The sequence below is a fragment of the Hyperolius riggenbachi genome, chromosome 3, assembly GCF_040937935.1.
Source record: "Hyperolius riggenbachi isolate aHypRig1 chromosome 3, aHypRig1.pri, whole genome shotgun sequence".
Classification (NCBI taxonomy): Eukaryota; Metazoa; Chordata; class Amphibia; order Anura; family Hyperoliidae; genus Hyperolius; species Hyperolius riggenbachi.
In genome coordinates, this window is record NC_090648.1 from 451401851 (window position 1) to 451417771 (window position 15921).

The 15921-nt window shown below is 46.6% G+C and overlaps 1 protein-coding gene across 3 annotated transcripts in view; it reads right to left on the reverse strand.

Annotated features, from left to right (window-relative positions):
* The window catches only part of TMEM178B (transmembrane protein 178B), a 575441-nt gene that overhangs the window by 528918 nt on the left and 30602 nt on the right, over window positions 1-15921 (reverse strand). The window lies entirely within an intron of this gene.

Sequence of the window (15921 nt, forward strand, 5' to 3'; positions counted from 1 at the left end):
TATCTAGCTAACCTATACTGAAAGCACATACAGTATATCTAGCTAACCTATACTGAAGACATATATATCTAGCTAACCTATACTGGGGGGGCACATATACCTAGCTAACCTATACTGAAGGCACATATACCTAGCTAACCTATATTGAAGGAACATATACCTAGCTAACCTATACTGAAGGCACATATACCTAACTACCTATGGGAAGGTGGGGCTACATACCAATGCACAGCAATCTATAGCTATAGGAAGTGTTTCTGATGGTGAAAACAGGATGTTTTATGTAAAAGTCGGTATCCTGAATAATTTATTGCATACTCATATATGTCATTACAGTTCCTCTTTAAAATACATGCATTAAAACCAGCAATCATGTAAAATTACGGTAAGCACCTAGTGAATTTACAATATAGAGAATCATATTACCTTCTGTATAGGGGCGTCACTTAAACCAAAGGAAAAATGTGCCCATTTTCCTCCCCACCCCTTTGAGGACCCTAGTCATATTTAATAGTTACAACAATAATAGCCCCATGACAAGTCTGGAAGCCATTCCCCCAATATCTATGTGTGGCCACCCCTAAGGCCCGGTTCACATTAGCGTTAAAAAAATGGTTCATTTGCTGATCGTAACGGATGTGAACGGATCCAATGTTAAACTATGGATCCATTCACATTGGTCTGTTAGAACAGATCTGTTCTGCACCGGACCGCAAACTTGGTTCTGCATCAATTTTTCCAAAACGCTGAGCCCTGCAGAACAGAGACGGAAGCTGAAGCGCTGCACGGGAGGCAATGAGAAAATGGACCGTTTCTCCACACTAGTGAAGAAATGGACCTTACTAGACAGCAAAATCCACTTTAGTGATGTGGGTCGAGGGGGGGGGGGGGGGGGCGGTGCAGTCGCAACCTCTTCATCCTCTATTGCTATGCCACTGTTGCGGCCACCTTTCACTATACAAGTCCGCGTACTCCGTTCCTCGTGGCCATCGTACTTCCTCATTAGTGCTTGTTACTGTAACCACAGGAGTCATGCGTGACCCTGGCACACGTGCGTTGCTGGTCGTTACAGTAACAACCACTGATGTTGAGCCCACGTGGAGCAGAGGACACAAACCTGTATAGTGGCAGACAGCCGCAGTGTAAGCGATATCGCCAGCAGCTACATGCTAAAAGGAACTCGTGCAGAAGCAGGACTGGCGTGAGGGGGAGATGAGTGCGGCAGCAGGATCAGGTAATATAGCTTGCCTGCTCACTCTGCACCACTTACCTACCGTACCTTCTGAGTAGTGTTGGGCGAACACCTGGATGTTCGGGTTCGCGAACGTTCGCCGAACATGGCCGCGATGTTCGGGTGTTCGCGCCGAACTCCGAACATAATGGAAGTCAATGGGGACCCGAACTTTCGTGCTTTGTAAAGCCTCCTTACATGCTACATACCCCAAATTTACAGGGTATGTGCACCTTGGGAGTGGGTACAAGAGGGGAAAAAAATTAGCAAAAAGAGCTTATAGTTTTTGAGAAAATCGATTTTAAAGTTTCAAAGGGAAAACTGTCTTTTAAATGAGGGAAATGTCTGTTTTCTTTGCACAGTTAGCATGCATTTTGCCGCCATGCAGTCATAAATGTGATAAAGATAAGAGGTTCCATAAACAGGGACCGGCAACGCTAACCCAGCAGCAGCACACGTGATGGAACAGGAGGAGGCGCAGGAGGAGAAGGCCACGCTTTGAGACACAACAACCCAGGCCTTGCATGAGGACAAGAATCGTGCGGATAGCATGCATTTTGCCGCCATGCAGTCAAAAATGTAATAAAGATAAGAGGTTCCATAAACAGGGACCGGCAACGCTAACCCAGCCAGCAGCAGCACACGTGATGGAACAGGAGGAGGCGCAGGAGGAGAAGGCCACGCTTTGAGACACAACAACCCAGGCCTTGCATGAGGACAAGAATCGTGCGGATAGCATGCATTTTGCCGCCATGCAGTCAAAAATGTAATAAAGATAAGAGGTTCCATAAACAGGGACCGGCAACGCTAACCCAGCCAGCAGCAGCACACGTGATGGAACAGGAGGAGGCGCAGGAGGAGAAGGCCACGCTTTCAGACACAACAACCCAGGCCTGGCATGAGGACAAGAAGCGTGCGGATAGCATGCATTTTGCCACCATGCAGTCATAAATGTAATAAAGATAAGAGGTTCCATAAACAGGGACCGGCAACGCTAACCCAGCAGCAGCACACGTGATGGAACAGGAGGAGGCGCAGGAGGAGAAGGCTACGCTTTCAGACACAACAACCCAGACCTTGCATGAGGACAAGAAGCGTGCGGATAGCATGCATTTTGCCGCCATGCAGTCATAAATGTAATAAAGATAAGAGGTTCCATAAACAGGGACCGGCAACGCTAACCCAGCAGCAGCACACGTGATGGAACAGGAGGAGGCGCAGGAGGAGAAGGCCACGCTTTGAGACACAACAACCCAGGCCTTGCATGAGGACAAGAAGCGTGCGGATAGCATGCTTTTTACTGCCATGCAGTCATAAATGTAATAAAGATAAGAGGTTCCATAAACAGGTGTACTACTGTTCCCAGCAGCGACACAGAGCACAATGCTATACAGTGGTGGGTGAGCGGTGTACTACTGTTCCCAGCAGAGACACAGAGTGGCAGTAAACACAATGCTATACAGTGGTGGCTGAGCGGTGTACTACTGTTCCCAGCAGCGACACAGAGCACAATGGTATACAGTGGTGGGTGAGTGGTGTACTACTGTTCCCAGCAGCGATACAGAGCACAATGCTATACAGTGGTGGGTGAGCGGTGTACTACTGTTCCCAGCAGAGACACAGAGTGGCAGTAAACACAATGCTATATAGTGTGGCTGAGCGGTGTACTACTGTTCCCAGCAGCGACACAGAGCACAATGCTATACAGTGGTGGGTGAGCGGTGTACTACTGTTTCCAGCAGAGACACAGAGTGGCAGTAAACACAATGCTATACAGTGGTGACTGAGCGGTGTACTACTGTTCCCAGCATCGACACAGAGCACAATGGTATACAGTGGTGGGTGAGTGGTGTACTACTGTTCCCAGCAGCGACACAGAGCACAATGCTATACAGTGGTGGGTGAGCGGTGTACTACTGTTCCCAACAGCGACACAGAGCACAATGCTATACAGTGGTGGGTGAGCGGTGTACTACTGTTCCCAGCAGCGACACAGAGCACAATGGTATACAGTGGTGGGTGAGTGGTGTTCTACTGTTCCCAGCAGCGATACAGAGCACAATGCTATACAGTGGTGGGTGAGCGGTGTACTACTGTTCCCAGCAGAGACACAGAGTGGCAGTAAACACAATGCTATATAGTGTGGGTGAGCGGTGTACTACTATTCCCAGCAGCGACACAGAGCACAATGCTATACAGGGTGAGCGGTGTACTACTGTTCCCAGCAGACACACAGAGTGGCAGTAAACACAATGCTATATAGTGTGGGTGAGCGGTGTACTACTGTTCCCAGCAGCGACACAGAGCACAATGCTATACAGGGTGAGCGGTGTACTACTGTTCCCAGCAGAGAGACACAGAGTGGCAGTAAACACAATGCTATATAGTGTGGGTGAGCGGTGTACTACTATTCCCAGCAGCGACACAATGACCGGGGGACCCTGGCTAGCCTGGCTGGAGAGAGAACTACCCTGCCTGCCTACCCAAGGCTAAACCCACAGACAAATGGCGGAGAAATGACGTGGATCGGGTATTTATTTACCCGAACCATGTGACCCGTTCGGCCAATCAGAGCGCGTTCGGGTCCGAACCACGTGACCCGTTCGGCCAATCACAGCGTTAGCCGAACGTTCGGGTAACGTTCGGCCATGCGCTCTTAGTTCGGCCACATGGCCGAACAGTTTGGCCGAACACCATCAGGTGTTCGGCCGAACTCGAACATCACCCGAACAGGGTGATGTTCTGCAGAACCCGAACAGTGGCGAACACTGTTCGCCCAACACTACTTCTGAGTACTAGATGCACTCACTTCTCCAGTTTTGGGGAAGAAAAAGTGTGTCTGATATTCTGAAAAATACGGTAAATAATTCATTTGGATACTAAGATTGGTGATTCTGATAGAAAAAAAAATGATTCTTTTTAATCTGCAAAACATACACAAAACAATCTGAAAACCAGGAGGAGCAGGTGCTGCCGTTGGTAAATGCCACTGTCGTCAGCCCAGATGCCTTTGGCATGGTTTGCGTGGCAGAGATATACGGGTACAGCAGAAAACCTGAGGCTGCTGCGGAGGACTGTACTTCCCTGGCAAATTGGAACATTCATTCTTGTTCACTCTTCACCAACAAGATAGCGCTGACTCAAGGAATTGGGATAATGCCACGGCGCCTAGGAATAAATTGTCAATCTTTGTTCTGGCTCGCGTAGATATATACAACAGGACACTTTACTTGGCAAAAAGCAACTTTCCAAGCTAGGCTCAGCATAGATGCTCCTCAGCTATAAGCTGTACATTTATTTACAGTAGCATCGGAAGTGATAGAGTTAAAGAAGAATCCAAAAGGTGTTATATAAATATATATTCCGATTCACATCAGTTCATTTGCAAAGGCATTTTCCCCATTATCTGTCATTTTATTTGCTGAAACAACCTTTAGGGCTTGTTCACACTATGAGCGTATTTTCTTAAGCGCTGGCAATTTTAGAAATCGCCCTAAAAGCGCTTGTGCAATGATTCCCGATGAGAGTGTTCACATATGAGCGGTTCGATTGCGATCCACTTTCGAAAGCGCTGCCTATATAGGGAAATCGCTAGGCGCTTGAAAAGCACTTTGTATAGCGATTTCCCAAGCGGTTTTAAGAATAAATACATCATATTTATTTTTTTCTGGGTCAAGGAGTTAATTTCCTGACTGACCTCAGGAAGTGAAAATCGCAATTGCGCATCAAAAGCGCTGGTTTTTCCTATTCATTGATCTAAGTCCCTGGTCTATCGACGGCTTCTTTTCAGAAGCCGCAGTCTTTCTGAGAGAAAAAAAGTTTCCTGTCCTCCTTATACTTCCTGGAAGCTTCCAAGACTTTAAAAAGAAAAAAAAAATCACTGTGGCCATCTTGTGGCCAAATAGTAAAACTACATCTACATAAATTTTTTTTTATAAAATAAACACACATTATTACATTTAAAATTAACTGTTTACCTCCCACACCAAAAATTACAATTTGAAAAAACAAAGACAAAAAAACCACATAAACAGTTACCTAAGGGTCAGAACTTTTTTTAATATGCATGTGAAGAGGGTATATTACAAGCATTTTTAAATTATAAACTTGTAAATAGTGGTGGATGCAAAAAAAATACACCTTCATTTCCAAATAAAATATTGGCGCCATACATTGTGATAGGGACAAAATAAAATGTAAATGGTGTAATAACCGGGACAAATGGGCAAAAAAAATACATAGGTTTTAACTATGGTAGCATGTATTATTTTAAAGCTATAATGGATAAAAACTGAGAAATAATGAATTTTTTTAAAAAAATTTCTTAATATTCCTGTTAAAGAGACTCTGAAGCCTCCAAAAAATGAGCTTTTTACTTTAAAAACCTCTTTAACATAATTGCCCCTCCTAAAACGCTGCATCCCCACAGCTGAAAACTCAATTAATCACCCCAACACCCCGGGCAAAATCCACAACTTTCTTGGTCATGGATTTTGCTGCCCTAAGGAGGCAGAGCTTTGGGTTGTAGCTCTGCCTCCATGCACGTCAGTCAGCGCTGATCGCCGCCTCTCCCCCAACCCCTCCCAGTGAAAGAAGACTGAGAGGGGTGGGAGTGGTGGCGATCCGCGCTGATCGATGCGTGTAGAGGCAGAGCTGCAGCCCAAAGCTCTGCCTCTATGCGGAAGGAGCCCCGCAATATACCCCAGGGAAATTGGGATGATTTATTGAGTTTTCAGCCGCGGGGATGCAGCGTTTTAGGAGGGGCAATTATGTTAGAGGATTTTAAAGTAAAAACATGATTTTTGGGACACTTCAGAGTCTCTTTAAAATGCATTTAGAAAAAAAAATAGAAAGCCTAATTGGTGGCGGAAAAAAACAAGATATAGATCAAGTCTTTGTGATAATTAGTGATAAAGTTATTGGCGAATTAATGGGAGGTGAAAATTGCTCTGATGCATAAGGTGAAAAATACCCGGTAAATGTATTATACTGCTGCTCTGCTGATCCAGGTAATAGACTGGCATCGCCACGATCAAATAAAGCAATGGGTAGGGATGGAGTGAGATTTGGCTCGCCCCCTCTTCACCAGCCTCCCATGGACAGATAAAAGCACTGCTGCGCCCAGCATTACATACCCCCTGGTTGCGGACACGGTACAACTGTTCCTGAAAATTAATAGATTAAAATTAACTCAGATCTCACCCTGGCCCTCTCCAATGACTCCCCTCCTAGACAATCCGAGGTTTCCCCCTGGTATGAATCCCCTAGCATATCAACAGTGGAGAGGCACTCATACACTACGAGCCTATCATCTGACGGAAGGGGGCTCCTGGCTGGACATTGCTACCCTGAAAACTAAACTACACCTACCCTCCCTAGATCCATGGTCTCTTCTACAATTCCAACATTTTTTTACTTAGCTTAGGTCAAAGCTTAACTCGTGATCTCACACCATTTGAGTTGCTCTGTGATGGGGAGGGATATGTCACCAAAGGAATTTCACAAATATACGCAATGCTTATTACAAATACTGTAATTACTACATCCTTGAAAACTAAATGGGAGACTTCCTTAAACCAAACCTTTACGGACACTCAGTGGCGAAAAATCCTTATTTTAGCTCATAAGTCCTCTACTTCAGCCCGCATCCAAGAATCAGACTACAAACTCCTAACGCAGTGGTATTATACACCAGAAAGACTGCATCGGATCTACCCAGAATCTAGCCCTCTTTGCTGGAGATGTATGGCCCACACAGGCACTCTTGTTCATATATTTTGGAGCTGTCCAGCCATTGGCCCATTCTGGGATTCTGTAAAGACCATCATCACACAGGTAACAGGGGTTGAGGCTTCTGAGGATCCCGCTTATTACCTATTACACAACTCCCCCAGGAGACTCGGAAAATATAAAAAAATCGCTATCCAAACATCTGATCAACTCAGCCCGTATAATTATAGCCAGGCACTGGAAATCATCTCGGGCCCCTACCATATCTGAGTGGCTGCTTGAGATGAAATCTATTGAACGCATGGAAGACCTAACACATCCTATCCATCTGAAAAACGAGCAATTTCTAAAGATATGGAGGCCCTGGTTCAAATTCTTTGAATCAGAGGACTAGAAGCGTTTCATAGAGAATTAACGAATTATACTTCCCAAACCCCTGTTTTCTGTGAGCGTCTTACCTTGTTTGAGCAATAATAAGGGAGATTAAGATTTTAGATTATACAAAAGCCCCCGCGGTATCTTGTACACACTAAGCTGGCCAGCCCTTCTTTTTCCTTTTTCTCTCTCTTCTCCTCTCCTTTCCTCTCCTGTGATGTCTTGTCTTCTCTCTTCTTGTTTGTCCTATTTCCTCTGTTTGTGGTTCTAAAAGTATTAACAGGGGAGTATACGCACCTCTACAGCCTGAATCTGAGCAATTTAGAGAGTAAAGGTGCTGCCTGAGTATATGATCCCTTTGGGCCTCAGGCACACCAAAACTTTGGTCAGAGGAAAAACGCCATCAGATTCTATATTTATACAAATCGGTGCAGACATGTGGTTTAATAAAACTCCTATACTGTTTAAAGTCTTTTTCTATATTGTATACAATCTCCTGTTGTAACCAAACATATTTTAACTGCCTTATCACTAATGCTAGGTGACACTGGTTAGTCACTCTAATCTTGAATACTGTGAATGTATAATGAGCGCAATGTTATGCGCTATATGTCTTTTTGTTACTGTTATAAAAACATTTTCAAAATAAAAATCTTTTAAAAAAGAAAAATACCCGGGGGATGAAATGGTTAACATGTAGCAACCTGTAAAAGAGCAAAAGTAAACTTTAATAATACATTCTTTTTGCAGGGATTAACCGCCTCCTCAGGTACTGTGAGTATCTAAAGATTTACAATATAGACTATAGAAGCACATTCAAAATACATAGTTATTTTAAAGAGAAGATAAAAATGATCTCCTAGAAGTAGAAGGAGATAACTCGGGGGGAAAAGTTAATTGCATACGGACCAAGGTCTTATATTATTTTTACTCCAAAAGATGTGTTAGTGCTTATTTTCTGGAGGGGGTCTGATTTTTCTATGAACAGAAATCTACATTTGTTATTTAACCAGCAAACATTCATTCTAATATGGTTATAAATTTATTCCGATATAGTTACCATATGTCATTCTGAAACATCATCATAACACCCCAAAAACTGGATTCCATCGACTTTCTTTTTCTATAGACAACAATCTACACTTACCAAGAGCCCAGGTCTTTCATAGGCAAACGCAGGGGGGATTACAGCTGCCCAGAATCCCCCCACAGACCAGGGCCGGTGCAGTGTCTGGGGACAGACCAAAGTTGAGACACCAGAATATTTGCAGGCATCCTGCAGCTACACAGCCCCGCCCCCTTTCTTTCGTAACTACAATTGACTTTGGATGTAGAAGCAGCATGTGTACAGAGCATGGAGCAGCTCTAGGGAACTTAACAGAGTCGGGTATTAGCACAGTCCTGTGCCCTGCTGTGTGACTGCTTCACTTTCCCCTTCATTAGCAAAGTCGTCTGTCCTCATTATTATCGGTATCCAAACTGCTCCTGATCTAGCCCGTTGTCAATCGGGAGCAGATCGGACATTTAGGAAATAATTGTCAGATCCTGTCAGTCGGACGGGAAATTGCATTATGGGTACCCAGCATGATGTCCTACCATATTATTATACTGTACTAGTATACCTAAGCCCGTTAATATAACGGGCTCTAGGTCTGTGTCGCAACCCCCCTTCCCTCCCACCTCTGTGACCGCTGCCTCTGCCGCATAGTCAGCGCACATGCGCGCGCCCACGTGCTTGCGCACCCGCCATGCGCACGCGCGCGCAAGTCCGCCCGCACACACGCCCGGCCCCCTGCCCCTCCTGACCCAACGGCTGTCCATGCTGCACATGCACAGTAGCGCAAACGCACCGACACATGGACAAGGGACGCAGGGATTTTTATGTGTGATTGTGCGTGGCTGAGGGAGACCTTTCAGAAATCCCGCACACGAAAATCCTGGGTTTGCCCCTGTCTTTTGAGTGTGATTCTTTTAGGTGTATCTGATTTCCTTGGGGAAAGAAAGTCTATTTGTCCTGCTGCATTCTGTTACAAATTGATTTTACTTTTTTACATGTACACTGTAGCTTGACTTTTGTATGAACTGTAACTAGGGCTTGGTGGAGAAGGGCTTCTATTTTAAGAAATGCCTAAAAAAATCATGCTAGGGCTTATTTTTGGGTTAGGGCTTATTTTTTATACCTATATTATCAAAGAATCAGAACCCAAGACTGATTTGCTATTAGAGATGGCCCGAACCGTTCGCCGGGCGAACATCTCTGGGCCTTCTACTACGTCCGGGTCGCTATGACCCGGAGTAGTACGCCTGCGCTGCCCGGCGGAGCGCATCCTAGATCGCGCTCCTGTTGCCCGGCACTCTCTGCGCATGAGCGTGATGTCGTTCATGACATCACGCACATGCGCAGAAAGTGCCGGGCAACAGGAGCGCGATCTAGGACACTCTCCGCCAGGCCGCGCAGGCGTACTACTCCGGGTCATAGCGACCCGGAAGTAGTAGAAGGCCCAGTGATGCAGAGATGTTCGCCGACGAACGGTTTGGGAACCGTTTAGGACATCTCTGTTTGCTATTACTCCAGAGTAACCCAATTGCCCAGCAAGGTCATCATGAAACAGAACTCCTAGGAGTGTGTAAGGGGCTAAAAAGGACCAAAAAGCGGTCTTATTAAAGCACTATACAAATCAGAAATTTGCCTCCTTAAAGGACAAACGAGGTGACATGTGACATGATGAGATAGACATGTGTATGTACAGTGCCAAGCACACAAATAATTAGGCAGTGTTCTTTCTCTGCCTGAAAAAGTTAAACATCAGGTATGCAAGTGACGGCTTCTGTCCGGGTCAGGATCGGGTCAGACTATAGCATAACCCTCACTGATAAGTAATTACAGCCATAAAACACTTTCCTGTCAGATAATGGCTTCCTGGAGCAGGAAAGAGATAAAAAAGGGTCAATAATTCATAGATTTGAGCTCTAGCATACTTCAATGAAGGTGTCATTGAGCAGAGACAATGAAACAGTAAAAACTTAAAAACTACATTTTAATATAAGATAAAACCGTGGCGTGGGATAGCTAAAAAAATGTCATTTTAGGAGAATGAGGATAGATACAATTGTTATTATCATCAGTTTATTTTCACCTTGGATGTCCTTTAAAACAGAAGGTATTTGCGATTATTCAGGTTGGAGTAAGCATATGATGTCTCCCACAACCAAGGCCTGATTTATACTTTTTGTTCCCCCAGGCCAAGTATGTTGTGGCTCCCCTCCCATATGCAGCCCCTCTCCCATGTGTATCATGCATTTAGTGTAGCCTCCTCTCTTTCATGCACGGCTCCCTTGGGCATCAGTTTCCCCTTTTTCACGTGTTGCTTCCCATTTTCAGCCTCCTCTTTCCTATGTAGCAAATTCTCTTTGATGTACAGGTGCCCCCTGGGCTGCCGCCGCACAAGGCCCGGGCTGTTGTAGCCTTTCCAGAAATCCGGCCCTGCCCACAATGCATCACTGCTGAATATGCAAATCGCTCTTTGTTGTCCTTGAAAGCTAAACACACCTCCAGGCCTTGCCTGATGATGTTCTGAAGATGGTGAAACAGTGACTGAGCGGTAACAGGTTCCATTGCTCTAACCTGCCATAGAGTGAGGGAAAACTGATGCCCTCCCTGGCAACAGGCCGTATGTTGTCCGAGGTTTTCTATGACTAGACCAGAGCTTGCCAAAAAGTATAGATTCTACGTAATGGAGTTAGGAGCATCAATCTCAGTGTGACACTAGGCAAAAATAGACACTGACGTTTACGAACTCTGCAGATTCAGGTAGCAATTTACAAGGGATGAGCCATGTGATTTCAAAAACAAAGACGAGAGAGCAAGAATCCCTGCTGTAATGAAACAAACAATTTAAAAGCAGTTCCTCACTTTTGAAAAGATGTAGGTTGTGAAAGCATTTGTTACATGTGGTATGATTTTATATCTGAAATTGGATATATCCCTGCAGGACCTTTGATTGTTTACATGCAGAAGGCTGTATAGAAGCTCCCTTTCTGTACATTAGACACTTTCTATTCCGCCGCTGTAGCCCTTCTCCTTTCCATTTATGCTAAACACTCCAACTCCACCCTTCTTCACAACCACTTTCACTCTCCAACCTTCTCATGTCTTCCTAGCCATTTTCTGGTCTGCTTGTCTCCTGCTAAACGCTCCAACTCCACTTTCAAATGTCTCCACAGCCACTTCCTGCTCTCCTATGGAAGACCTTCACCATTCTGTTCCAGCTAAACACCCCAACTCCACCTTCATATGTTCTGTCAGTCTTGTTCTGCTCTCCTATGCAGGGCCAGCCCTAGACTTTTTGCCGCCTGAGGGCAGGAAGGGGGTATTGGTTCTAGCTCCCTCGCCTGGGCTCCTCGATCTGCGCTCCCCTCCAGCCGTAAATAGTTAAGTACCAGCGTATAGATTAAGAGGCAACGGGCGGGGATCTCTCACCTTTTCCGCGTTCCAAAGTGCGCTCCACTGACGTCACTTCCTGCAACGCCGTCCACTTACAATACAGTGGGCGGCGTTGCAGGAAGTGACGTCAGTGGAGCGCTCGTTGGAACGCGGAAGAGGTGAGTGATCCCCGCCTGTTGCCTCTTAATCTACACACTGGTACTTAACTATTTACAGCTGGAAGGGAGCGCAGATCGGGGGACACAGGCGAGGGAGGGGGGGTCCGACCCCCCTCCCCACCGCTAGGCCCAATACCCCCTTTCTGCCCGCTTTTCCTCCACGGACAGGCGGGTGCCGCCCCCCCAGATGTGCCGCCTGAGGCAAATGTTTCACCCCGCCTCATGAGCGGGCCGGCCCTGCTCCTATGGCAGACCTCCTCCATTCTGCTCCTTCTAAACACTCCAACTCCACCTTCATATGTCCTGTCAGTCTTGTCCTGCTCTCCTATGGCAGACCTACTCCATTCAGTTCCTGCTAAACACTTCAACTCCACCTTCCTATGTCTCCTGTTTTCATGGAAGCAGACATAGGGATAACATCCTGTGTTTACAAATTAGCTGCTCTGCCAAGTACTGACGAATTTCTGTACTGACACAGTTAAAAGGTCAAATTACACTTGTGATTAGTCACAGATGAGGGGAATTAGACTGGCTAAACTCTCTAAATACATACAGGGTGCATTTCTCTGTTTTCCTTCTGTCTCATGCAAGGGTTCAGGTCCACTTAAAGGTGTATATTTCAGACACTACTGCAGGCAAAGAAAACTGCAGGACGCCAGGCAACTAGTATTGTTTAAGCAGAAATCAATACTGCAGCCTCAATATACTTCTCACTTCAAGTTCCCTTTTAGTGGCAGTCGGGCGCCCAACCCCACTGCCCCTCACCCCAAAAATGTTAATTAAACAGAGAAGTTAAAAAAGCCACAGAAACCAGCAAATGGCTGCAGTATCATTTTCAAAGAATGAATACATCGAAACAGTAAAAAAGGGCGCATGCGGCTAGTGGACTAATTGGGCAGCGCCATAGGTGGCAATACAAAATATTGGAAATTGGGCACCGGCACGGAAATTTGGGTGCCTGGTAAATAGCAGGCGCTTGTACAACACCCGGTGTATATCATGCAATGCGGGTGCCCAAATGCCAGTATTTTGCAGCGCCCAAGATTTTTCTTTTTTTTTGGGGGGGGGGGGGGGGGAGGAGGCACGGATGCAATGCGATCATCGCATCGCACTGCGGATAGTGGGGGTGTGAAAATAGGTAGTGTGTGTGTGTGTGTGTGTGGGGGGGGGGGGGGTTAGGTTTAGGTATTAGGGAGGTAGTGTGTGTGTGTGGGGGGGGTAGGTTTAGGTATTAGGGAGGTAGTGTGTGTGTGTGTGTGGGGGGGGTAGGTTTAGGCATTAGGGAGGTAGTGTGCGTGTGTGTGTGTGGGGGGGGGGGGGGTAGGTTTAGGTATTAGGGAAGTAGTGTGTGTGTGTGTGTGTGTGTGTGTGTGTGTGTGTGTGTGTGTGTGTGTGTGTGTGTGTGTGTGGGGAAGGGGGTAGGTTTAGGTATCAGGGAGGTAGTGTGTGTGTGTGTGTGTGGGGGGGGGGGGTTAGGTTTAGGTATTAGGGAGGTAGTGTGTGTGTGTGTGTGGGGGGGGTAGGTTTAGGCATTAGGGAGGTAGTGTGCGTGTGTGTGTGTGGGGGGGGGGGTAGGTTTAGGTATTAGGGAAGTAGTGTGTGTGTGTGTGTGTGTGTGTGTGTGTGGGGAAGGGGGTAGGTTTAGGTATCAGGGAGGTAGTGTGTGTGTGTGTGTGTGTGTGTGTGTGTGTGTGTGTGGGGGGGGGGGGGGTTAGGTTTAGGTATTAGGGAGGTAGTGTGTGTGTGTGTGTGGGGGGGGGGTATGTTTAGGTATTAGGAAGGTAGTGTGTGTGTGTGGGGGGGGTAGGTTTAGGTATTAGGGAGGTAGTGTGTGTGTGTGTGTGTGGGGGGGGTAGGTTTAGGCATTAGGGAGGTAGTGTGCGTGTGTGTGTGTGTGGGGGGGGTAGGTTTAGGTATTAGGGAAGTAGTGTGTGTGTGTGTGTGTGTGTGTGTGTGTGTGTGGGGAAGGGGGTAGGTTTAGGTATCAGGGAGGTAGTGTGTGTGTGTGTGTGTGTGTGTGGGGGGGGGGGTTAGGTTTAGGTATTAGGGAGGTAGTGTGTGTGTGTGTGGGGGGGGGGGGTATGTTTAGGTATTAGGAAGGTAGTGTGTGTCTGTGGGGGGGGGGGGGGGGATAGGTGTAGGTATTAGGGAGGTAGTGTGTGTGTGTGTGGGGGGGGGGGGGGAGGTTAGGTCTAGGTATTAGGGAGGTATTGTGTGTGTGCGTGGGGGGGGGGGGGGGTAGGTATTAGGGGGGTATTGTGTGTGTGTGTGGGGGGGGGTAGGTTTAGGTATTAGGGAGGTAGTGTGTGTGTGTGGGGGGGAGGGTTAGGTTTAGGTATTAGGGAGGTATTGTGTGTGTGGGGGGGGGGGGTAGGTTTAGGCATTAGGTAGGTAGTGTGTGTGGGTGGAGTTTAGGTTTAGGCATTAGGTAGGTAGTGTGTGTGGGTGGAGTTTAGGTTTAGGCATTAGGTAGGTAGTGTGTGTGGGGGGAGTTTAGGTTTAGGCATTAGGTAGGTAGTGTGTGTGGGGGGAGATTAGGATTAGGCATTAGGTAGGTAGTGTGTGTGGGTGGAGTTTAGGTTTAGGCATTAGGTAGGTAGTGTGTGTGGGGGGAGTTTAGGTTTAGGCATTAGGTAGGTAGCAGTGGCGTAGCTAAGTAACTGTGGGCCCCGATGCAAGTTTTACAATGGGGCCCCCCAAGCACTCTATACATAACAACTGATACGCCGCACCAAAACCTGCCAATGGCAACTACAGTGTCAGAGGTGTAAGAAGGGGATGGGGAACAGTTTGTTAATGATTACCACTATTCAAAGTATCTATAGAAGTGATTATTATGAGCACAGGACCAATAGAGAGCTAATGTTGTAGTTGAGGGAGGGCCCTTCAGGGCCCTTCTGGCCCAAGGGCCCCGATGGGTACCTCTGCACCCCCTATTGCTACGCCCCTGGTAGGTAGTGTGTGTGGGGGAGATTAGGATTAGGTAGGTAGTGTGTGTGAGGGGAGTTTAGGTTTAGGCATTAGATAGGTAGTGTGTGTGGGTGGAGTTTAGGTTTAGGCATTAGGTAGGTAGTGTGTGTGGGTGGAGTTTAGGTTTAGGCATTAGGTAGGTAGTGTGTGTGGGGGGAGTTTAGGATTAGGCATTAGGTAGGTAGTGTGTGTGGGGGGAGTTTAGGATTAGGCATTAGGTAGGTAGTGTGTGTGGGGGGAGTTTAGGATTAGGCATTAGGTAGGTAGTGTGTGTGGGGGAAGTTTAGGATTAGGCATTAGGTAGGTAGTGTGTGTGGGGGGAGTTTAGGTTTATTAGGTAGGTAGTGTGTGGGGGGTTTAGGATTAGGCATTAGGTAGGTAATGTGTATGGGGGTAGTTTAGGATTAGGCATAGGTAGGTAGTGTGTGTGGGTGGAGTTTAGGATTAGGCATTAGGTAGATAGTGTGTATGGGGGTAGTTAGGATTAGGCATTAGGTAGGTAGTGTGGTGTGTGGGGAGTTTAGGATTAGTCATTAGGTAGGTAGTGTGTGTGTGGGGAGTTTAGGATTAGGCATTAAGTAGGTAGTGTGTGTGGGGGGAGTTTAGGTTTAGGCATTAGATAGGTAGTGTGTGTGGGGGGAGGTTTAGGTTTAGGCATTAGGTAGGTGTGTCCGGGTAGGGGGTGTTAGTTTTAGGCATTAGGAATGTAGTTTGTGTAGGGGGGGGGTTAATTTTAGGCATCAGGCAGGTGGCATATGCGGGGGGGGGTCAGGGGTCGGAAGGGGGGGTTGATTAGGGCTAGCCATCAGGGGGGGGGGGGCTTTGTGTGAGAGTAGGTTTGGCCATAGTAAAATATCAGTATTTACTATCAATATTTTACACTTTTATAGTAAATATCAGTATTTAATACTGATATTTTATGATCGGCCTTTAGTGCGAGCCCAAATGTCCATTCCAGAAGCCTTTATTTAATGTAGGCGAATAAATGACTGGGTGGAAATTGTGGGGTGTGA